General features: G+C 33.0%; 1 protein-coding gene, 1 long non-coding RNA gene and 1 other non-coding gene across 3 annotated transcripts in view; 1 reads left to right on the top strand and 2 right to left on the bottom strand.

Annotated features, from left to right (window-relative positions):
- Window positions 1–5,921, bottom strand: part of LOC109596962 (protein gustavus) — a 37,247-nt gene extending 31,326 nt beyond the window's left edge. Inside the window, exons 1-2 of the mRNA XM_020012571.2 lie at window positions 5,741–5,921; window positions 892–957 (exon numbers count right to left, since the gene is read on the bottom strand). The gene's annotated coding sequence lies outside the window, so the exon portion shown is untranslated. The remainder of the gene's footprint in view (window positions 1–891; window positions 958–5,740) is intronic.
- Window positions 5,922–13,170: 7,249 nt separating this feature from the next.
- Window positions 13,171–13,858, bottom strand: LOC126264255 (uncharacterized). Its single transcript, XR_007547010.1, has 3 exons — window positions 13,834–13,858; window positions 13,392–13,666; window positions 13,171–13,335 (listed from the first exon to the last, which is right to left on the bottom strand). It is a non-coding gene; the product is annotated as an uncharacterized LOC126264255 (long non-coding RNA).
- Window positions 13,859–16,344: 2,486 nt separating this feature from the next.
- Window positions 16,345–16,426, top strand: Trnas-uga (transfer RNA serine (anticodon UGA)). Its single transcript has one exon. It is a non-coding gene; the product is annotated as a tRNA-Ser (tRNA).
- The last annotated feature ends 9,123 nt before the right edge of the window (window positions 16,427–25,549 follow it).

Here is a 25,549-nt window from a genome sequence, read left to right as displayed (position 1 = left end):
ACATGTTTGGTGCTGTTCCGCGCATGTAACATGTAACATGCACGGAACAGCACAAGAATCGACCTTAAAAATTGTGGTGTAGACAAGGTCGAACGTTTTACAATGTAACCGCGACCTTTTGATTAATAATCTCCGAGGAAGTCTATGCCAACTATTTGACCACTGTCAATCATTAAGAAAGTAATAGTAGCATAAAAAACTTATTCGCCCACTTCTTGTGAATATACATATATATATATATATATATATATATATATATATATCGATTTTAATATTTATAAATCACACCTTTTAAAGATACTTCCGATTCCAGCTCTTTTCAAGTGTTAAAAATAGAAAAATGACAATTATACGTTAAATTTAAATCGAATTAAAAGATGAAGAAAACAGTGGGTCAATCTCAGTTATGCAAGAGACACTGAATCCGTGTGAGACTGCTAGACTGTGACCTTGCTCTTACTTTACACAGCCTCACGAAACTCGACTGGGACGCACAACAGATTCATTATTTTTTTTGTCAAGGTGTGCTAGAAATTCAATAAAGGCTCGAAATGTCATCGTGTCATCACATCAAAACTGAACTATACATTTGCTAATTAATTTAATTATCAAGTGGATGACTGAAATGATAAATTGTGTGATTGCGGCAAGTGAACCTCGAAAAAACCGAGACCAAACATTGTTCAATGTACGCAATAATCAAATCGTTTATCCCAATATGTTTGGCAACACTCCTCCCATTCGCTCGTTTATTTTTTAAGCAACCGCACTTTTTCGCAATTGTTGCACATCGAAACGTTACGGAGCAAAAATTAAATTTAAAAACCGCGATTGTTTATTGTTTGTTGAAAAGTATGGCAGGCAAATTAATCGTGCTATTGAGACACCCACCTTGTTTAATCGAGTGCGGTAAAAGGTGCCTTCCAAAATCGTTTCTATCGATGTGTTAATAAAAACCTGAAAACCAAAATAAACCATTAGTTAACCGAAAAAAAATATATATATAAAAATATGTGTGTATGTTAATCACACCAATCCATTATCTGGGGTTAGACACACATACACTTTTCGTCAATGATAACCACGAAAAACATGCAACCGTTATTTCAAACAGTATCCTATCTTGCATATCTCGAATGTTTATTATTAGAGATGAACAGGTTATCTCTTTCTCTCTCTCTCCTTTCGAATGTCTAGCATTATTATTATTATTAAGTCGTTGCATAGAAATGGATGGACTCGGAAATTCTGCCACTACCAATTGACCTTAATTGGCCGTAGGAGATAATTTCTACACTCAGTGACTCGGAAAGTAGAAATACTTTGAACTTTGAAAAGTTAAAATTTTAATAAATCAAGATAACAATGTGCTAAGGAACATTTACTAATAATTTATTTTTAGTCTTGCAAATTGCCGAGTTGGTAAAAATCACGGCCGCGATCTGATTTTAACACGCGCGATCCAAGGACACCGTCCACCACCCATAAACAACGTTTCGCGTTTATTTTTAACGGGGAACAATCGATTGTTAGGAGGAAAAATTGGTGGATGTTTTTGTTTGCATTGCAGTTCGATTAGTCAGCGATTATCGTTCGTGTTGTTAACATCAGACAAAACAAAGTTCAGATCAGCTTTGTTCGATCACCGAATCACCGCGGTGCACCATCGATCGAAGTGAAACGGTACAACGGTACCAGAGGCGATCGAACGTAATCGAATGGTACTTCCTTGATTTGTATAACGTGTACCATTCAAAAGCGCTACAACCGCGCGAACTCTTGCTTGCCATTTTCTCCACAAAAACGAACGTTGCGAAAACACTGAATGATTTGAGATTAATGTCGCAACAATTAGATCCAAAATAAGGTCGAAGCCATAACCACACTCAAGGATTGAAAACGTTAACGAACAAATAAATTGTCAAGCGATTGTTGCCGTCGTGTCGACATTTTAAAATAACGAAGGGAGAAAGAACACCGTTGTGTCCATTTACAAATGTGTTTTATGCGTAAACATGTAAACATGCGATGAATGCACGAATGCACGAATGCATGAATGCATGAATGCAAGAATGCATGTTTCATTTACATCAAAATCAATAAAAAAGCAATTGGGATTTTGAAAAAAAAAAAATTATTGATTTTTTTTTATGTATTTTAAAACTTTATTATTAATTTATTAATCAATATAATCATTTAATGCGAAAAACTAAAATAATTTTTTTTTTCAATTAATTATAAACAATCAAAAATTGATAAAATTTAAAAAAAATCATCAATCGTGACTATGAACCTGCCACGATTGGTCACTATACTTGTGACGTCATAATGTTAAAGCAATTTCATTACAGTATAGCGTTACTTGACAAAAATATTGCAAATTTACTGTTAATTCCGATTAGCTATGTGTAATAAAGGATATATAAAGGCAAATTCTGATAATATTGTTGATATTGATATATTTATAATCATTTTTTTAAAAAATGACGTTCGGTTTAATTCTGCTGAAGTTCGAGGTGCCAAGGCATCAAGTTAAATCTGTTAAAAATAATATTATAAATCAAAATAGCTAAGTATTCATTCTCTATTGAATATAATTATTTATTTCATCAATAATTTTTAATATTGTATGCACAGGTGGTTACAAACATGCATTACCATTACTTATGTGGACCCATCGCAGAAGTGAAAGTCTCGGTTATCAGACATTGGAACGGTTATAAAATATAGCTGAAAAGCTGACAAAAAATCCTCTGTTACTCCAGTTGACAATTTTCCGGATAATAGTACATTTTTGCAAGTGATTCAATTTGCCAAAAATCAACAAATAAATTCTCAAATTGGGAAATTAAATTTTGATGTAGAATCCAAAAAAGTTTATAATTTATCGTTACATCGACTTATTTTTTATTTAAATAAAAGTGCTGATTTGCTAGTTGAAATTTTTTTAGAGTTTACTAAAGATCAAATGAAAGAAGTTGTATGTGAAGAAGCTACTACAACTATCCAAACAGCAAAGTGAATGTGCAATTTGGCATGAACTTCCGTTATGGACGTATTATTGCATCAAAGTTTTTGAAGCTGCTCATTGTAAAACTGATAATGGTTCACTAGTTCTATAAATCATTGAACACTTTTTTAATAAAAGGTAAACTAAGCTTAAAGTGTAATGCTCAAATGCAATTACAGATGTTAATGACTGGTAAAAAAGAAGAAGTTATCTTATGTGCTGCTGATCCAAATTTCGAAGAAAATGAAAAGATTTATATTAAAAAATTAAAATATGATGATGCACATACACAAGGTCACATTAAAAAAAGTTTAATATTTTGGTCCAAAAATATATTTCCAAAACTATTAAAATCTGTACAGACTTAAGCATCTTATTAATTATTATTCATTATATTTTATTATTATAAAATATCATGACGTGACACGCTCTCGCGTTTGTTCTGGAGCTGTCGGCGGGTCTTCGGTACTGGATTCAAAAATTAAATTTGATTTTGATATATAACTTTTACATTATTGCGAGAAAAACAAAAAAAAAAATGGTTTGTTTTAAAACTTATATATGATCTTTCCATTTTCCACAAAAAAAAATTAGTCATTTCATTCTGAAACCTTAAAAAATTAATCATTATGATGATGTGATTATTTTTCCGTTGTCGTATTTTCGAGTTATCACGACACGTTCAAAGAACTTCTTCTCCACCGTTTTCGCCTTGGCCCCCTTTTGGGGGAGGTTAATTGATAAGTTGCCATGCATAATGATCGTTGAGTGATGAGCCTTGAACCAATAATATTTACACCTGAATTCTTACACCACATTTCTTCTTCCTTTCTTCTCGTTTTTTCAACAATAATATTTATGAATCTGCAATAAGTGGCTCCGTTAATAAGTGACACACCCTCCAGTTCTCCCAGATCGGTCCTGAAAATCGAAAAACAATGGACGGTGGACGGGGACGGTAATTAATTCGGTTTGATTGAGAGGATGATCGTACATGTCGATTTCAATTATTATTCAAGGTCAATGAACAACATTGAACATTGTCGATTATATTACACATTTAACATTTATTTTTATTTCAAACTCTGTTAACATATTTAACACCTTATCGACAATCAATCGTGAATCGTCAAGGATTCACAAAATTATGTTAATTTTGTAAATCTTGAACTTGAGCTGGAAACCTCCTTTCGTGCATGGGTCAAAGTTACGACGATTGGGACACGAATCTATCGACATATTGTAATATTCGTTGACCCCCCAAACTGTTCGCTCTATCGTCGCAGGTTAACGACTTTTCGGTTTATCTATTTATGGTGTTAACACTTAAATATTTATAATATTATCTTCACGCACACGCATATAATTAACATTTCACACTACACTTAGGTTTAACATTAGATGTTAAAACAGTAATTTTAATTTTAAATTATATTTTATTTTAAATTATATTTAGATGATTTTAAATATTTAAATGTGCTTAAAAATGGGTAGAAATTTTTTTTGTTTTCTTCTCCTATTTTCTCTTTTTCTCTCTTTTTTACAGTTAGATACATCAAAGTCTTATTTACGTTAACAATTTAAAACAGTTCGAAATTTACTCAACATATAATAACAAATATCGTTTAAACCATTTTTAATCATTCTAATCTTTAAAACACACAAAAATCTTGTCCTGTCATGAAAAAATTAAACAATACCAAGAAAATTAGATTAAATTTAAATATCCTTGGGAAAATTTTGAAATTTGATTTGAGTTGTTTTAATAGAACTCGATCCGGAAATGTAGGATTTGAAGAAAGAAGCAATTTTCAGTGACACAGTGTAGTGCAACAGTTCGTTACTCAGCGCGACAGTTTTTCACGTAGCTTGCCTTGGCATTTAAAAAACTTACAAATGCCAAATATCACCACATCAAAATTCGGCAAGAAAACATAGCAGCACAACAAAAATAACATTGCAGGGAAAATTTTGGAAAGGTTCAAACGCCGTTTTATCGTTATCGTCGGACAATAAAAATAAAGAGGAGAACGAACCGACGTCAATTGATAAAGGGGCCCCCAAAAATCCGACTCTTTGCTCACGGTTTATTTATTCGAAATCAACAAGGTTACTCGATAAAACCGGACGGAAAGAAAGTGTAAGGTTAAGGCAAAATCATTCTTCTATTTATTTCATTATTAATAACTACTACCATATTTTGACAATGACTCTTTTTTGAAAATATTGGAAAAGAAAAAAATAATGCATTCCCTCTTTTTTAAATGCATACATGTAACATGTAAAATTGTTAATAATAATTGAACATTGTTTAACACTAAATTCGTTGACGATAACAAAAAATTTTAAAACAAAAGAAGCCTTCCATAAAACAGCGATAATAAAGTACAAAATAAGTAATGAGTTTTGTGATAATACCATAAATAGAACGTAATACAATAATAATGAGTCAAATAAATTTTCAGATAATAACAAAATTGTAGTTTTAGGTAAAATGGTCGTAAAATATAAATAATTGTTTTGATAGTGCGGATGAGGCACGAACACAAACCGGTTGAAGTCGACCAAACTACCCCAACAGGCGTGTAAACATTGACCTACCCCATTGTGTCTGTTCGTCACGAATCACCTTGCAACCATCACAAAACCACCCGAAACATAAACCACTAACAGAACACACAACTAATTTCCTAGTGCCTTTTTTGTCGGCCTCAAAACAATCTTACTTACGTTTTTTCTTTTGGTTTTGCTCTGCGGTTGGAACGAACCTCAAACTCAATAAGAACTATATTACCAGGGGAGGTTGAGTCGCGCGTTACACCGATTCACAATTCGCACCAGGACAACTGTGAACCGCCGCACCGAAAAACTACGTAAACACACACCGATTTGAGTCGCCTCGACGTTTGTGTCTGTCACTTTTTGTCTTTCTGACGTTTCGAGTTGTTTCGACCTATAATAGATTACAGATTACTACTTATATAGTTAAGGAAATCTTACCAACTTAACTTTAGCTTTTCTTTAAATGGTGGCGCCATCATCGCAGCTAGTTGTTGAATTATAGTCTTTCGGCGATCAATGTGACGCCACGTAACGGTTATCGCCCAAAGCTCTGAGAACTTCATTCTTTCTTTTCATTAATTCGTTTCTTTCAATCATTATTTATTTTTAAATATTTACTTAGAGTAAGCTTTTGCATAAACATTTAATTCAGAATGTAAGTTGAAAATGAATACCATTATGTGCATGAAACATTTCGAAGAAATCACAATTTAGTAAAATTAGAACGTATGTGAAATATATATAGCACATGTTTTTAGTTTATAAACAATATGCACATAGGTGGTAAATAATTTTGTAACATACATTCCGTAACACCTTTTAAATATTTTTGTTTTATATTTATATTTAAACGTTGTCGACACTTAAACAGTGTCTGTTGTATGTCTTAATTCAAACATTAATTAAACGTAAAAGAAACATTTTACAAATTACCTGACTAAATGTTTTTTTTAAACAATCCATATATTTTCAATCAATTTTTTTGTAACATATCAGTGATTTTATATTCATTTTATTATATATTATGTTATTATAATTATTACTTAACGAACGCAATATTTTAAAATGAGGACAAGACCATATGTAAAGAGGACTAATTTTTTTATCATATGTACATACGCATTTTATTTATTTCTGTTTATTATTTTTGATAGCTATTTTATATATTTATATAGTTTGTGAGACATTAATCTAACATCTCAGAAATATTATAGAAACATCTCAGATTAGGTATAGATGAAACTTATTAGACCCAGATTTATTTAGAAGCAGACATTTAAATAAGAAAATATGAATTTTTTTAACAAACGCATATAAATCTTGTAAATATCATAAGAATACATTTTAATAAATATTTAATTGTGTAACAAACAAACTACTAACTAAATAGAAAAATATATTAACAATATTTACTTTGATGGTCCAAGAATAGCAGTCATATAATACCTATGGTATAATATAAACCTATAAAACGGTATAATATAATCAATATTTTGTTACATAACCTTTATTTTGTATAACATCAGCACAAGTAATTTTTGACAACGTTCTTTTGGAATTCATAACCATGTTCGCTCGACTACATTCCACAGTTGGTCTTAATTTATTGGTTTTTCGGCATACCGTATCAAAAATGATGAGTGTGTCTACTCGCATATTGAGACGGAACATCAATACCCCTTTGTAAACAAAAAGGAAAGATATACATGCAATTATGTGGGCGGGCCGAACTGACTGGAGGGGATCATTTGGTTTTGCTGCGTTTAGCATGCGGTTCGTCTCCGCAGACGTTGTTTTTAGTATATTTTATTTAATTTTTGGGATACATTTTTATTTTGAAAAAAGTAGTTTATTTTTAGAATACTTATTTTTGTTTTCGATATACCCTCAAAAAATATTTCATTTTACAGATTGAAAATTATACAAAGTTACGGAATTTAAATGGAGCATCCGAAGAACTCGAACTACATCCCTACACATACGGAGAGTTACTAAATGCATTCGCAAAGATTAATTTACATTGTGCGCCGGCGCGCACCAGCACGGCGCATTGTCTCTGAGAGTAGGGATTCTTACTACCGGGCAAAACTTTTCTCTCTTTGTCGTGCATCCATCTCTTACAACGTCCAGACACGAAGAGCATTTTTCGTACGGTATACTGCCTTTTTAATGTCCGTCCACAGATTTTCTATCGGGTTAAGGTCGGAAGATTGAGCAGACCACACCAACAAATTAATTGTCTGGTCATGAAAATACTGTTTTGCTCTACGACTAGACGCAGAGGCATTTCTTCTTCAGCATAAAGTATTTCAATATCCTCCAAAATTTTTGGGATAGGAAAAACATGCCCAAATCGTAAAGCTGAGTCCACCATGTTGGGGTCGAAACTCCATATTTTGTAGTCGCCTTACATACTTTCTGGGCAAGGGGAACCATATAATTTTATTTTACATAAATGATCTCTGACAAACGGAAGCCTTTTACGAATGTCTTTTCTGAAGTAGTGGACCTTATATTGGTGTTCTGGCATGAAGTTTTGCACTCAGAAGGCGTCGATTAATTGTACTAGCGCTAACAGAAAGTGATAAATTCTTTTGAATTTGGCTTGCTGAGGTAAAAGGATCAACTTTAAATTGCCTGATTATTTGCCAATTTTGCGCTTCCGTAGTTCTTGCATTCTTCCACGGGTCTCTTCTGTTTGTTCCATATCAAGGCATTTCTAATCTTAGAAGAAAATTACAAGGTTTCCTGAATAAGCTTATGTTTTTCCATCGGAAACATTTTTTAATTTGTTCTCAGTTTTCTGCGGTACAATTTTTACCACGGCCTTTCATTATTAAAACCCATCAGATTGATTAAATTTTTCAATTAACATAAATAAATTCACTTACTTTTTATGATTTACAAATATTCAAGGAAATTTACCAATTACAACTCACACACTGCTATTATTTTGGTCAACTAAAAAAGTCGAGTAAAATAATATGTATTTAAAAACACAAGTTTTTATTCGATACAAGAAATGGTTTTGTTTCTTTTAAATACAGGAGGGTATGTCTAATGTATTTTCATGGTTATAATTTATTTATTGCTATAATTTTATGAAATGAATAGATTTATTTATCTATATATGGCCACTGCTATTATTTTACACGTAGCTGTATATTTAAACATGCATTATTATATTAAAATGTTTATTGTTGTATATTGTTTAGGGATCTGTTGAACAGATCAGACGTCCAGAAGAGTAATAAATTCTTGGTATGAAAATTTATATTTATTATATTTATTGTTAAAAAAATATTCCATTTTGATAACATCTGTATTTGTTCTACATACAACGTCAAAACTCTTGGACCTCCCTCGTAAAATAGAAACAATATGAATATAACGTTTTTACAGAAATGAGTGCATGCAAATTGCAATTTTTTCGTTTACTTTTAACATGGCATTGATTATAATTTCACAGTCTGGCGTATATAATTTGTATCTACTTGTGAAAAAATGGCTGGAAATCAAATTTCTGATTTTGATGGAGCAACGATAATCGACTTACATCAACAAGGCTGGTCAAATAACCGAATTTCAATGACACTTGCCACTTGAATAGTGCGATTATTCCAAGAAAGTGGAAATGTGCATAGAAGACCAGGTAGTGGACGTATAAGAGTAACAAATGCAAGGGAGAATCGTTACATGGCCAAATTCGTACGACGCAACCGTAACGTTACTGTCCAGCTGTAAGAACACCGTTTAGAACAACCTACGGTAGACTGATTCCTGCACATACTAATTTAAGATCTAGACGATCATTAAGAGTGCTTGAATTTACTAGATAACATATTGCCACTTGTCTAGAATTGGCTCAAAAGCATATAAATTGGCTTTTACCGCAGTGGGGAAATGTCCTTTTTTTGAGACAAATCCAGGTTTGGTTTGACGAGTGTCAGCCACCGTTTGAGGGATTGGAGGTAACCAGGGCACTCTACACGATTGGCATTTCCCAGAGAAGTAGCCCCATTTTAGGGAAGGACTGAAATGTTTTGGGGCAGTATTATGCATGGTCGATGGACTTTCTTTTTATTTTTCTTTCTACTAGTGTTACAGTTTTATAATAAAGCAATAAATTATGTACAATTAATTATAACATGTTATTTCCTTTTATTTCCGTGTGCGAATTTGTTAAAATGTCGAGTTTTTCTTTTTAGTTTTGAATATTTAGGATCTTTGTTAATATAATTTGTTAAATTTGCACGGGTTCGCGTTTCTTTGTTAATTTGATCCGCCATCTTGAATTTCTATTGTATCATAATTTTTACAATCATTTTATTATCATTCTTGTTTATTTAGAAACAATATGATCTCGTAAAACAGTTTTTCTCATGTATAGATTTCTGGAGACCTAGGTGAGAGCAGTGTTTTTAGTAATATTGCGTCATAATTTTAGATCACTATTTTAAAATTATTATGTGAGAATTGTTATATTGTTTTCTATCTCATTTTTCATTCGTTGAATGTTTAACTTTAATTATTTGAAGTATTATCCGAGGGGATTGTCTTATATTTAAAACAAATACAGATATGTTGATACCAAAGATGAAAATAAATCACATTTGATTTTTAATTATACCCCGATTGATACCATTACAAACTTCTTGTCAAATAAATGAAAAAAATTCGGAATAAGTGGAGAACTTTTTTCAGAAAATACATTTTTAAATAAAATTTATAAAATAATACGTCCAAAATAAAGAAATATACCTATATTTGCATTTGGTAGAAGTCTTTATTATTATTCTAATAAATCATAAAACTTAAAAGTTTCCATATTTTTTTCCACTATTGTATCAAAGATATAAAAATGGTTCATCGGGTATGTAAGTTTACACGGGCAAGTTGCGGTAAAACTTACTAGAGTAACTTAAAAAAATCTCTTCTACTGTGAAGCAATTTGTGCGTGTACTCTAGGAATAGTAATTTACTTAAATAAAAGACAAACAAAAGATGTTCTAAGTAAAATGGATGTAGATGTAGGTAAGTATCTACCTACAATGTTTTGTGATTTCAGACGATTCGTATCATTCTTGTATGTACCCACTGAGGTACTATTGACGTCAGGCCGTAAATTTATTTTTTACTTAAGAATTCCTGTGAAGTGGTTTACTCAATTCCGTCATTGCTAAAGTCAATAAAAATAAAAATTATTATTATTATTAATTTAATCTTCTTATGACACGTCAGGCATGTACAGGGTGATTCACCTCTACGATTCATTAGAGGTTTATAAAGAACTATGTTAAAATAGACATAAATTTGATACTTGGGTTGCAGTTATAGCATCATATTTCTAAAATACCTTCAATGTGCTACATTTTCTGGTTCAACTGGAACTTAACTTTTCAAATAAAATTCTATAAATATTATTGCATTTTTGAATTCTACTTAAAATTCTGGATCTATTTGTAGTTTAAAATTCTCACTTATTTTATATATTTATGTTTTGTTCTAATTCTCAGACATGGAGGGACCAAATAAAAGGTTTTTATTACTGACAAATTATAATGTTATACACGAATTTTTTGGGAAGGTATCTATCGTATAAAAAGAGAATTAGATGTATTTTAATTTTTTTGATTTATAAATAAAATTGATCTAAAACAATTTTTCATACTTAGTTCTATGCTTATAAAAGTATGTTTAAATTTTATAATCAAAATATGACATTTTGATTTCAACAACAACCATATTAGTTATGCCTTCAGTATTCCAATTTTTAAATGTATGATAAATAATGGAATTTTATAAAATATTAAAACATTGAAATAATCATCATTTAAAAATTAATGTATATTCTAATTTCAACTTTGTCTTTTCCGGCGAATTTTTAGTGGTTATATACATTATCTCAGATAGTAGTGAGCGAATAGGTATGCATAAGTATTTTTAAAAGTGATTCTAAAAGAAACGTGGGATATTTAGAAGTCAGATTAGGTAATTTATAATAAAATTGAATCAATTTAATATTATCAGAGCATCACATTCATCAATAGAGCACTGAAATTAAATAAACAAATAAAAACTGAACAATTGAAGATTGGCGAAATGTATTAATTTTGGATGAGACCAGAATTGGCCTTCAATCAGTCGATCGGCGGATTCGTGTTTTAGGCGGTCGTGGGTGACAAGCTAGGCTCCGGCTGCTGGATCTGTCCCCAAATAAAGGAAGTAGTGTAATGTTTTAGGGTGGCATTATATTTGGTGGAAAGTTTCCTTTGATTTCCATTTGACTACTAATCGGTCAAATGTATGTGGATTTAGTGCTACAACTTGTAGTAAGTCTGTAGTGGTCCGAATTTTGAATTTAAATTCTCGATACCTACGAAGTCGTCATATTTTTTCAATTCGATCATTACCCGATAATGCAAATGTAATGATACCCTAGTTGGTACAATTCCAAGCCTTTGGAGAGGTGCTTTCGGGGATTCTTTCCTATTCATGCAGTATACATACTCCTCTACATACATACTAGCAGAGTCGCCAAAAATTATTTGGAAATGGAAGGTGTAACCGCATTAGAGTGGCTTTCTTGTTCGCCGGATCTTAATCTCATTGAACCCTTACTTAAAAGAAGAATTAGGGCATGTCAAAATATCCCTAGCAACACAGAACAACTTATTCAGACAGCTTTAGAAAAATGGGGAAATATTTCCCAAGAAGTCCTTAATAATTTAACAGAGAGCAAGACCCGTCAAATTCGTGCTTGCGTTGCTGCTAGAGATGGCAACAGTGTTTATTATATTAGCAAAACATTTTTTTTCTTAAAATCTAATTTACCTTAAAGTTTATTTTCTGATAAATTCACATTTTAGTTATTTGCTTTATACAAAAATTTGTTTTAATGATTTTGTCTATAGTTTTGTAGTCAATTTGGTTTGGATAAACAGCTTTTTATTTTAAAAATACTTTTTTTACAATGAAACACCGTTTCTTGTAATTACTAGGTAATTCCATGTAAGTCTGGCTACAAAAAAAAATATTAATCCATTACAGAATAATAATTGATTAAAAAATTAAATAAAAATCTTAAAGCATTAATTGTTAGAAGCTAATAATGGGCCGGACCCCTCTTTGATTAAGGCCCTCATTGACGCGTTGACGCGCCCTCTTGACGATCTAATGAGATTATCGACATTTTCTTTTGGTATCTCATCCCACACGAACTGAATCAGACATCTTAACTCCTTAACTCATCAAGAGTCCGTGGAGAGCGCTGTAAATTTCTTAAGCGTCGCCAAATCATATTCCACACATGTTCGATTGGGTGGTCAAAGCAGTAAATTCACATGGGAGACTTCTAGGAAGTTTAATGTATTTCTGGCCATATGTGGACTGGCATTATCTTGCGAAAAAATTTGTCCAAGATCTCTTCTCATATAGAAATGAAAATAAGGCTCCAAAACGTCATCCACATATCATTGGGGCGTCATATTGCTACTAATGAAAAGTAAGAGTAATCTGCTATCATAAATAATAGCACTCCATTACATTAAACCCATAGTGTTATGAATATAACTCTCCACAGCCAAACGAGGATAACGTCTTTTTCCACGTCGCCGTCTTTCTAACACAAGAGCATCGCGTGATTCGTCACTAAACACAATGTGATTCCTTTCTTTATCCCACTGTTGACGTTCCATACACCAGTCAGTACGTTGGCGCCTATGGTTTGCTGGTAGAAGTAAGTGCAATAATGGGCAATAAATCTGTAAGCCAAAAGACCTTGTACGAAGGTAAACGGATCGAATACCAATTGGCTTACCCTCATCGGCAAAAAATTCATCAGCAATCATCTCCTGTCATTTAGGGCCAATAATCTAAGACTACGGCCTTGTGGCTCTGTAGTAGCTCTGGGTCTTCCGGAACCTTTTGCTCTACCTCTTTTGCCTTCTTCACACCATGATTGCTAACATTGAATTACAATACTCACATTTCTGTTCAAACGCCGCGCTATTTCTCGAAACAAAATTTCTACTTCATACAGGCCCACTATTTTACCTCTATTCGCTTAACTGGCTAAAATTATTTCTTTTTCTTCTGAAAAAATATGACATTGAAAATTAAGTGTCTATGATTTGAAGTCGAAAAAGGTGCAAAAATATGATATCTGCGAACAATTGTTTTCATTGTCACATTTTTGTACACTTTTCGACATATATTCTAATGGCGGATAGTGAAAAACAACAAAAAAAAACGAGTTTAACCTGTGATTAAAGGGATGGGACCTATATTCATGATACAATAATACATGACATGAATTTTGTGGATCCCGATGATGTCACCATCCAAACACAAAATATAGAAAACATGTGAATGAGGGCAAATAGGAAGTTGCGGTGACAATTTGAGACATCAGAAGCTTTATTTATTTCGCATTTACACGATTTTGTTTGACGAAATAAGTATAAAAGTAACCGAAATTTCTTTAATTCATTTTTAGTTTGCCTAATATTTTTAATTAATTAGACAGTTATTTCATAAAATAAGTATAAGCCATCGAGTAAATAAATGTTGAATTAATCATTTCAGATACAGGAAACTACAGTGGACGGCTATTAGTTCGATTTTATGTGCCTAGATGTCACTTTAATTTATAATTTATTAAATTAATTTTTGAACTCACGTCGTTACATATAATTATTATGTTAATTATTAGTAATTCGAACAAAAATTATAAAATCTTATTTCTAACAATAACTAATTTTGGAATTAGATAATTTAAATAAAACTGTATTTGTTTCTGTTTTGTTTCAATTATAATCATTTAAAGTTGAACCAGTGACGATCGAATGTTTCATAAGTAGAAGTTATAATGAAAATACATTAAAAGAGTTATTCACGAATATAAACAACGTTTTATGTGATATGATATTAGAGGGAACACGATGCTAAATTCGTTCCTGCTTTTTATTTCTTTCCAGTGACGTACATATTATTTTGTATAACACATTTTAATAATGATTTTTATTATTTTATCATATTTTTTAAATATTATTGAATTATTTGTTTCTAATATGTTTTTAATTTTTTTTTAATTAATGAAAGTATTGATATTTTTACTATGGACTTAAATAAGCTTGAAATATGAAAATCAACATAAAGTTTCATGAAATGATTGACAATCTCAAGTAAAAGTTTCCAAACCTCAAATTTCATATTTAATAAAGTTGAATATAAAAACCAACCGCCTCCTTAATTATCTCCTCCCTTATCCCCCATCTGTGTGCACTAGATCCCGTCGTGATCCTCATTAAAAAAAATTAATCCTGAATCCCTGCCACTAATGACTTAACCACGTAAAAAAGGAGGAAAAGCAACGGTGGAAAAACGCGTCTCCGCATGTGCCGTCGCTTCTGCAAAAAGGGGGTCCGGGCGGGGTCGAACGGGGGGGTTGAAACGGAGGCGTATCTGTAAGTGGATAAGTGGTTAAAATGCACTACGCGCTCCGATGAATCTCGTTCGTATCTACAAAGAAAAGACAGCGGTCCTGCGAGGTTTTCCCCCCGGAAAATGTTCCGAGAACGAAGAGAATCACTTGGACGTTTGGAAGAAGGGACTGAAATATTAGAGCATATTTTTAATGTCATGTTTTATGATGGCTGAGTTATGATGTCAAAAGGTTTCGTTTTATTACTGGCTTGTCTGGACACAGTGTCGTACCGTAAAAATCACGAAGCGGGGATTTTGTTTTTCTAGTAATTTTTGCCGCATAACTGCGATTAATTCCATGTGACCCACCCGATAAAACGTCGTGAATTCATTCGTCGGACACCGGAAGTGCGTGACACTGTGACAAAGGGACAGTGTTAATCTTCCGGCCGTTGCGTGACAAAACCTTAGCACCGTAATCTTGGCTCATATCTGTTCTGTTCAGATTTTTGCTCATATCACGCCAAAAGACCCCTTCCTTCACTTGTTTTCATCGTTTAATTGAATTAAATTCATCGTTTTTCTCTAGTGTTATTTATTAAGTATGAGACAATCGTTTAACAATCGATTTCCAATGGAAACAGACGCCGATAACAAACAGAACAAACGGAGGTGCCAATTAAATTGGAGGTTAAACTAATGATGATCCCCGGGTTCTGTGACACACAAAGGCGATCGTGCATAATTCATTGATCGCCTTTTAATTGGTTCGGTAAACATGACGCGTGTCTTATTTGTTGAGCGACGCCGTTTTTATTCGCGCCCCGCGTTCAATTTTTATACTCATGGGGTTGGAAGAAGATTAATTGGCGGCTTAATCGGTTTCGATTATACAGAGACAGAGACCTTATTTATATTGTTTCGTTGTTAGCAAGACAGATCTTCCCCACTAATTGACTGGATTGATTATTTACGTTTCTAGATCGGTCAACATCCAGACACACTAAACGTAATTTACGTAATTTTCAAATTGGGGTGTGAAGTGGATCAGTGTTTTTGAGAACATCTGTTCCGAATGCGCCTTTGTCGGTCGCACAGACCATTTAACATTTCGTTCTGTCCATTTTTATATTGGTTATATAAGTTTTTCGGCATTCGATAATCGGGGGTGAAACAATCCAATTTTTAACGTGCGACGATTTGTTTTCACACGTCAAATGTTTCAAATGTTCCTTTCTAATGGATTAGTGTTGAGGTACATCTAGATTCAATCATACGAGTAATATCATTTCAATTGAAAATAAAATGTTGAAAACATAACTAAGTTTAGTGAACGTTTCACATAAGCTGCGGTGTCCGAGTGGTTAAGGAGATGGACTTGAAATCCATTGGGTTCTACCCGCACAGGTTCGAATCCTGTCCGCAGCGACTTGTTTTTCTTATTTTGTTGTAAACAACAATTTAAAGTGATTCGTTATTAACCTAGTTTAGCGAGGTAAAAATAAAAAAGAAATAATAAAAAAGCCTGTAATCACCGCCAAAGCAATTTACAAGCCAATCAGGCCGCAAAGAGATGTTATTGTTTATGCAGATTGAGCCTTTGTAATGTTTTCCGTCGTCCCCACGCACACGAATTACCGCCACTGAAAAACACACGTCCAATATAAATCCGGGAATCCTATAGGTAAGGAAAAATCGTGGTGGAAGCGGGACGCGAGGATTTTAGTGCATGAACTGAACCCCGCGTGTAATACTTCGACGGCATGACCTTATTATTCATGCGAAATGACATGTTGGAGATTGTGGCATAAAATATATTCGCAATAATTCCCGTGTTTCGTGATGGCCGAACGAGATCAATCAGGACGTGGGGCAAGCTGCTCGCTCAACATCGAATAACCATGCCATCACGCGAACACAGACTTTTTTTTCAACACAGTATACCTCGATCGTGAAACGACACACATTTTCTCGACTTCGAATTGCCCTTCTTCTAAAGGGAGTGGCTTTTTTAAATAATTAATAGAGGGAAGTAAACAATATATCTCCGATTGGTTTCCGTCAAATGTTCAATTAAATCTCGAACCGTGAAACGGAAACGGAGGACAGCTGCAGCGTGAACTCCGTTTACGGCCGGAGAAAGGAGCTTCACGTCCACCGGCAGAAACACTCAAGATTCCCCACGTTCTCTCCAACCGACTAGCGGGGCATAAATGCGAAATCCCGGCAAGGTGTACACTGTACACGGGAGCGGGGTAGTGGGATGTAATTCCCGGATAATCTGGCGTAAAGTGTTCAGAGCCCGTCACAGGATCGCCGGGAGAGACGACATCCCGTCGAACTCTTCTCGGAGAGCTCCGCGTGAACCAGTCGCCATGGCAACCAGCTCTCGTTCGGTCTTCGGTCTGGTGACGTCATCCCGGCATCGATTTCGATGTTTTTGCCGAGCGGCGTCGCGACGAAAGTTGTCTCCGCTCTACGTTCACTATTAAAAGTCTAAAAAAGTCGATTCACTATTTAAAATTAGCTCGCACCGGTCAAGTAAAAAATGTGAAGGAATAAAAGCGTAAGACACTCGAACGTGACCGAGTGTCTTACGTGTGACACGCTCGATAATATTTTTTATGAGGCCGCAACGTCCACCGAATGCGAGTCGTAACTCAAACGCTCCCGGGACACTTTTCTGCCGGCTATTTATCGCCAACAACCGACAACATCTGGACCAAAGATCGTTCTTCGTACTCTCCACCTCTCTCGTCCAATATTGATCAGATATAAAACAAAAGACATGTTATGAACGTTGATGGAATGAAGAGGAAATGTTTGATTTCGATTCGAATCGATTTAAAGTGAAAGAGCGAGTGGAGAACGAGGGCGAGATAAAACCGTGTAGGAATGCAATAAAAACGGCAGGAAGTCGAAGGAGTCGAAATGAGCATTGCATTGTATATTTTTTTTTCTGTTGTGTTGTGCACGATATAAAGTCGTGAGATAACGGACCTATTTCCTTAAAGCTTCTGTCGGTTCGCGTTAATTCCGAACGCCTTATCGTTTGGTGAAACACACGAACACATACATACGTACATACGTACATACGTACAATCGATGTACGATGTACGATGTACGGTGTACGATGTACAACTAGGTAACACATTCAATCTTACTCGAAGTCATTGTCTGTCCACGTCTTCGTCTTTGTCTTTGTCTTTGCAGTGGACGGGCTCATTTCAATCGGAAACGTCCTTGATCCCGGAGATGAGTAGGTTTGGGGATGTGCGGTTGTCTGTGATTCGCCGCGTGAAGATGCGCCCGCGATGATCAGAGATAAACGGTGCCACGCCCACGCCAAAGAAAATGGCGATCGAAGCGGTCCGCAATAAAATCTCACGTTTCGTCGCGCCGTGGCCTTAGCGGCGTACACTTACGACCACTGACTTACGACGTGTGTCATAAGTCAGTGGTCGGGCGCCCCGGGGCGAACGCCATCACGACTATCGGCAACTGCATCTGCCGCTTCGATTGGGGTAGATTGTGGCTAACTGATAACTCTTGTCGTGTGTCATATTTTTTTCTACGTGTCGTGGTTTTTAATTGCCCAGATTTACATAGTTAGGTGTAGTTTTGGGGACGACATTTATATTCATATTTCAGCTATATTCACAATAAAAATTCTTTTCATTTCCAACATCCATTTCATAACTTAACTTCGATAACTCGAACCATGAAAAAAGCCAAAAAAAGAGTGCGAGTACTGCTGAAGTACTTCAGTGTACACTACACTCTCAAAAATAACATTTTCAAACCTATAAAATATGTAATATATAATACAATCAATATATTATTATATATTTTAATACAAAAATCAGTTGTTATACCGATTGGAAAGTCCTACTAAAGATCCTACTAGATTTTAAGAGAGACATCATGCATGACAGAGACAGCAAAATATTCCCACTACGGAGCAAATTTGTAGAATTTTATTGTCTCTGTCGTGCATGATGCCACTCTCAAAATACAATCGAATGAAACGTTTTTCGATTGGTATATATTTCAGAATAGTTTTATCGACATTTTCATTTAAAGAAAACATCGTCACACGAAGACTGGGGTTTGTCATTAAGACATTTAATTTTTACAATTAATACAATTGGAATTAGATAAAATGTACTTCCATTTAGAAATTAGGATGTTGTAATAATGTAAACACCATTAAATAAATTGTCGAATTATCGAAGGTTGTGCCAAATATTTAGTTCCAGTTATCAAGATATTCAAGTAATCGAAATTCGAGTAAAAATTACGCATAAATTTTACCATATACAATATCGGACAAAATTAGAGCGCCTATCTTAAATATTAAATAAATTATTTAAAAATTAAATCATAAACTGTTTTTATTCAATTATTTATAAAAACCAAAAAAAAAAAAAAAAAAATTACGCGACAAAATTAAAGCGAATATTGTGTTTACATTGAGAACAATGCCTCGTGGTCAACATTTGTCGGCGGATTTAAAAAAATATTGTGACCTATAATTCAAAAAGTTATAAGCAACCAGTTTTTTGTATCGAAACAAGTGGTATCAAAAACAATTAAAAGGTATCGAGTTCATGGAAATGTGGAGAATCGAAAACGAGATGGCCGAAACAGAAAAACATCCAGAGCGTTAGATTTCCCCAAAAAAGTGCTTATTATAAATAGTCCAAAGGTATCCGAAACACAAATTTTAACAATGATAAATTAATTAATTCGAGGACAACTGGGTTTTTGAAAAAAAATTATTTGTGAAAAATGGAAAGTTTATATTTCTATTTAAATTTACGAGTATTTTTATTATAAAATAAATTACTGAGTGTATGTTTTATCTAAAGTAATATTGTTCTTTATTGTATTTGTAATATAAATAATAAATATAATGAAATATAATAATAAAATATAATGAATAATAATTAATAAGACTGTATGCTTAAGTTTGTACAGATTTTAATAGTTTTGGAAATATATTTTTGGACCAAAATAGTAAACTTTTTTTAATGAGAGCTTGTGTATGTGCATCATCATATTTTAATTTTTTAATATAAATTAATTATAAAATAATTTTTAATTAAATAAATAAATTTCTTCGAAATTTGGATCAGCAACTCAAAAGATACCTTCTTCTTTATCAGTCATTAACATCTGTAATTGTATTTGAGCATTACACTTCTAGCTTATTTTACCTTTTGGTAAAAAAGTGTCCAAGGATTTTTGACTGGAGGAACATTTTACTTCAATAATCGCATTACTAGTCATTCCATCAGGAGATGCTACAATAACTGAATGACTAGGTGCAAGATAAATCTCCGGGACGCGTAATTCGTACTCTTAATTCTTTTTCTAGAACTTCGATTACGTCTTTTTCTAATTCTTTTCCCCGTGTCATAGCACTGTCATAGTCTCATAAACTTTACTCGCATCAATGATTTATTTAACTAGTGAACAATCAGCAGCTTCATAAAACTTTGATGCAGTAATACGTCCATAGCGAAGTTCATGCCAAATTGCACGTTCACTTTGCTCTGTGGATGATTGTTCAGCTTCTTCACATACAACTTTTCTTTTATTTGATCTTTAGTAAACTCTAAAAATTTTTCAATTAGCAAATCAGCACTCTGATTTAAATAAAAAATAAGTCTATGTAACGATAAATTATAAACTTGTTTGGATTCAACATACACAATTTGAGAATTTATTTGTTGATTTTTGGCAAATTGAATCATTTCTTGTAAAAATGTACTATGGAGTAGCAGAGTTTTTTTTTTGTCAGTTTTTCAGCTTCAACATATTTTATAACCTGGAACGGTTATAATAACCGATCTATAACCGAGACTTTTTGCAGTAGCAAGCAACTTCCGTAGATGTCGGATCTTTACTTCTGCGATGGATCTACATAAGTAATGCTAATGCATGTTTGCAACCACTTGTGCATACAATATTAAAAATGATTGATGAAATAAATAATTATATTCAATAGAGAATGAATACTTAGATATTTTGATTTATAATATTATTTTTTAACAGACTTACCTTGCATCTCGACCATCAGGAGAATTAAACCGAACGTCATTTTTTAAAAAATTGGTTATCAACATCAGGAATATTATCAGAATTTGCCTTTATAAATAATCCCTTATCACACATAGCTAATCGGAATTAACTTTAACAAATCGTTTTTTAGCAGTAAATTTGCAACATTTTTGTCAAGTAACATGTAATAGTCGTAAACGCTGTACTGCAATGAAATTGCTTTAACATTATGATGCTACAGTATGGTAACCAATCGTGGCACGTTCACAGTCACGAAATTTTTTTTTTAATTTTATCAATTTTTAAGTGTTTATAATTAATTGAAATTTTTTTTTAGTTTTTTGCAGTAAATATCATTGTAATTAATAATAAAGTTTTAAAATACATAAAAAAATCAATAAATTTTTTTTCACAATTCCATTTCAGCGTAGGTTAGAGGAGGCTGGGCCGCCGGGAAGACGTCCAGCAAATAACCTTGTCTTTCAAAAAAGAATCGAGAAGCAAAACTTCTTTTAGCTCATCGGCATCGGAACTGAACAGCAAGAGATTGGAAAAAATATTATTTTCGGACGAATCAAAGTTTAATATTTTCGGAAGTGATCGTGGACAGTTTGTTTATCGCCCCAAAAACAGTCGAATTCATTCAAAATATCTTACAACAACTATTAAACATGAACGCTCAATCTCCCGATCTTAGTCCAATAGAAAACTTGTGGGAAATTGTGGATAAAAAGATTAGAGCAAATTGCCTTACAAACAAAGCAAATTTGTTTGAACAAATCAAAAATGTTTGGAATAATTTAAACGAGGAAATAATTTCTAATCTAATCTTGTCTATACCAAAAATATGTGAGGATGTTATAGGCCAATAAGAGATACTGGACAAAATACTAAATATTAGACCATTTATGTTGGATTTACTTATTTTTTTTTAATTTTTATGAAGAGTCGCTCTAATTTTGTCACGATAAGAATTTTTAATTTTCTGGTCAATAAATAATATAATATATATATATATATATATATATATATATATATATATATATATTTTTATAATACATATATATATATATATATATATATATATATATATGTATTATAAAAATTCTAATAATTCTGTATCTGTTGTATTCTGAACCGTTGTCCCTTTTTTATATATCTTTTATTTGATTTTGAGATATAAAAAATGTTCATACATGATGGAAAAATCCTTATTTGATTATATTGTGACTGTATTGTCACAACTATGATTTACATAATGTGTTGCGTCTTAATTTTAAATAAATTTTTGTAAATTTCCTTATGTTTAAAAGATTTTATGTTCATTGCTTTGAAATAGATGATGCTGAGTGCGCGGGTCATTTCATTTAAAATGGGATAAACAATAATGAAGATACCAAACAAAAATAAGGTATATATCAAAAATTAAATTCACAAGAAGACAAGAATTTTACGTATCACGTGATAGCAAACAAAATTTCAGATTGATGTTTTCTTTTATCCTCTATAAATTTAATATTCATTTCAACAAATGGTATACAGTGTTTAGAGAAATAAGCATAATATTTAGGAAGGTAATAGCTTGGACCAAAAGCCGCAGATAGCCATAGACCACATTTTTTAAATATCTCCTAAAAATAAATTTAAGGGGTGTAAATCCAACCTAGGCGATCTTGGAAGACATAGTACGGATCTGGTCTTCCTATCTATTTACGTGGAAATGCTCTCTAAAGGTATAATGTTGGAACAATATTTGATGTTGTTGGTATAAAGGAATATCACTCAAAAGATCACCCATTAACCGATTTAATAAAATAACAGAACTTAGGAGACATGCCCGATGTCCATCATTCCATTTTTGTCGGCCAAAACAACGATGAAAATTAACGGACTCAATTTTGGAAGGGAAACGAGAGTCTTCAGCGTTTCTGTGAAGAAACTAGCAGCAAAAACTGAACTGGTATCACAAAATATTTGGTAAACACTTTAAAGAATACATCTACTATCGCTCATATGTAGAGCAACTTTAGAAATTTTCATTTGTCTTGATAATATCCATATTATTGTCAGTTATGCAGTATGTTTAATAAAAACAATACACCAATATAATTGTTTAGTGGGTCTAGTTAGGTATTTATTAATATTTGAAAAATATTCAAGGGTCAAAAGTAGAGCAACTTTATAATAAAACAATCTTACGTACATTTAGCTTTCTTTTATTTAGTATCTAGTATCATACTCATTATTTTTAATAACTTCTAAACACGTTTTCTTCATTTTTTTGGAATGATTTTGAATTTCTTCGTAGAGTTCATTCATATTTGACAGTCTTTTTGCAAGGATTTTCCGATCAATTTCTTCTCATAGGTTTTCCATTGGATTGCGGTCTGGGTATTGTGCTGGATAAGGCACGACACGTACTCCTTGAGAAGCGAACCATTCTTTAATTAACTGGAAAGTTCACCATAAACTCATGTTACCTTCGACAAATGGAATCATATGATTCTACAAAATGTCACGATTAGGATTATACCTTTCATTAATTGGTCCTCCTTTCATCGGAAAACAAAATTAATAGAAAACAATTTTGCCCATCTGTCCAGTTCACATGTTCTCTTGAAAAAAGTAGTCTCGCTGATTTATAATTTGCAGAAATTAAGGGAATCTTTGCTGGTTTTCTACCATAGATACCAGCTTCTTTTAGTCCTCGTTTTATGGTACACATTGACACACAGAGTCCGTTCATTTTTGGATTTATGCGGGATGCGCTGAGAAAAGTGTCGCGAACAACAAGCGTTTTTGTTTTCCTGTCCAAAGCTCTGTTAGTCTTGAAAATCGTCTTCGAAATGATTGATTTGTTTAAATTTAAATCTACTGCAATTTTACTCTGCTTTTCACCATTCCGGAACTTTTCTACAATTGTATTGACTATAGGGTTTGGTTGCTTTATTTATGAACCATTCTCGAAATAAAATGTTGCATAAAAACTATGTAAATAAATATATAAATTAAGGTACGAAATGTTAGAATTGTTCTTTTAATAAAATAATTATTTTTTAATTTGTTGCTCTACATATGAACAATAGTGTAGGTACTGATAATTTACGTCCGAGTATTCGTAATTTAATAATATGGTGTTTATTAAATATGTAGAATTTAGATTATATAGTAGGTCCCAAAAAGATTTAATTACAAAAATAAAAGTGGTAATTTTTAAAAATAAAACAAAAATAACGTATAAGAGATTACTCTTATGGTAGGAAAAAAACAAATGTAACCATTTGACCATAATTAAAATTAATAACTAACTAACATAATGTATTATATAGAAAAACAAGATAACAACAAAATATAATAAAAGTATATTAAACAAAATGCGAATTCTGGAATACTTGATATGAGATTCGAGTAAAAGATTCGATTACTCCGGATCCGCGTGAATATCAGCCACACTGTTGTGTGTATTAAATATCGATTAAATACTATCCGCACACCACTAAAGTCGATTAATTCTGATCATCTTTTAACGCCCTGTATGATGTTGTATAATCATATGATATATCTTTAATGTTATTTGCATCTCTACTAAAACAATATATCAATATCAATCATCAAAGTGAATTGCGAAATATTTTGCTCTTTTATACTTTGTCAATTGAATTAGACTAATTAGTTTTATTTAATAGTTCGTAGAGAGGAAAGGTGAAAATGTGAAAAAATTAAATTCTGTTTGCGATTGCGAAGACAGACGATAAGGGAGTGTGTCGTGTGTGGTTTGAAGTGTCCCTTTTTTCCTTGCGTAATTGGCTGAAAGCCGGGACACGAAACGGACACAATAAAAAAGTAAATTGTCTGTTGTATAATATGGAAATGGAAAAACGCGTCACGACAACTCGTTATTTTCCCCGGGCTCTGATTGCGATTAGAGTCCCTGCCAATCGAAAAGAAAAAAAAATATGGAGCGACTCCAATCTGCGGACACTCATAAAACCGGCATGTGTATAATTAGAACTGCGCCCGTACATTTTCTGGAGACAGAACTAAAGAAACGCGTCGCACAGTGATCAGAAACTGGACCGGTCGATCTGTCGTAAAATCCTGACAACGTCCCATTGTGCAGATCTCGGGTTTCTGTTGGTTACGGTCTGGTTTTGACGATGGTCTTCGAAGCACGTACTTCATTTATGTTCATTCTCCACGACAATGTACAATGTAGGTGTTCCGTTGTCGTCTCGTTTAGCGGGTTCTCTCTCTTTCTCGACTCTTTCGCTACACCCATCGGCGATCTTCTGTCCATTGTTTCAACCGTACTTTTTACTCTGCGGTCAATGACAGGTGTTTGGCGGAGGACTTTGGTTCCCTGTCCAATCGCATCATTTATTTCACTTCGCCAAGACAAGGAATAAAGAGCAATTTTGTTATTTTCTTGACGTCGAGTGTATCTAATCGGTTTGTGGAAATCTGTGTACGAGTATAAGTGACAGG

The sequence above is a fragment of the Aethina tumida genome, chromosome 1 (genome assembly GCF_024364675.1).
Source record: "Aethina tumida isolate Nest 87 chromosome 1, icAetTumi1.1, whole genome shotgun sequence".
NCBI classification, from domain to species: Eukaryota; Metazoa; Arthropoda; class Insecta; order Coleoptera; family Nitidulidae; genus Aethina; species Aethina tumida.
Note: the sequence above shows the minus strand (reverse complement) of the source record. Positions and strands in the feature narration are given on the sequence as shown.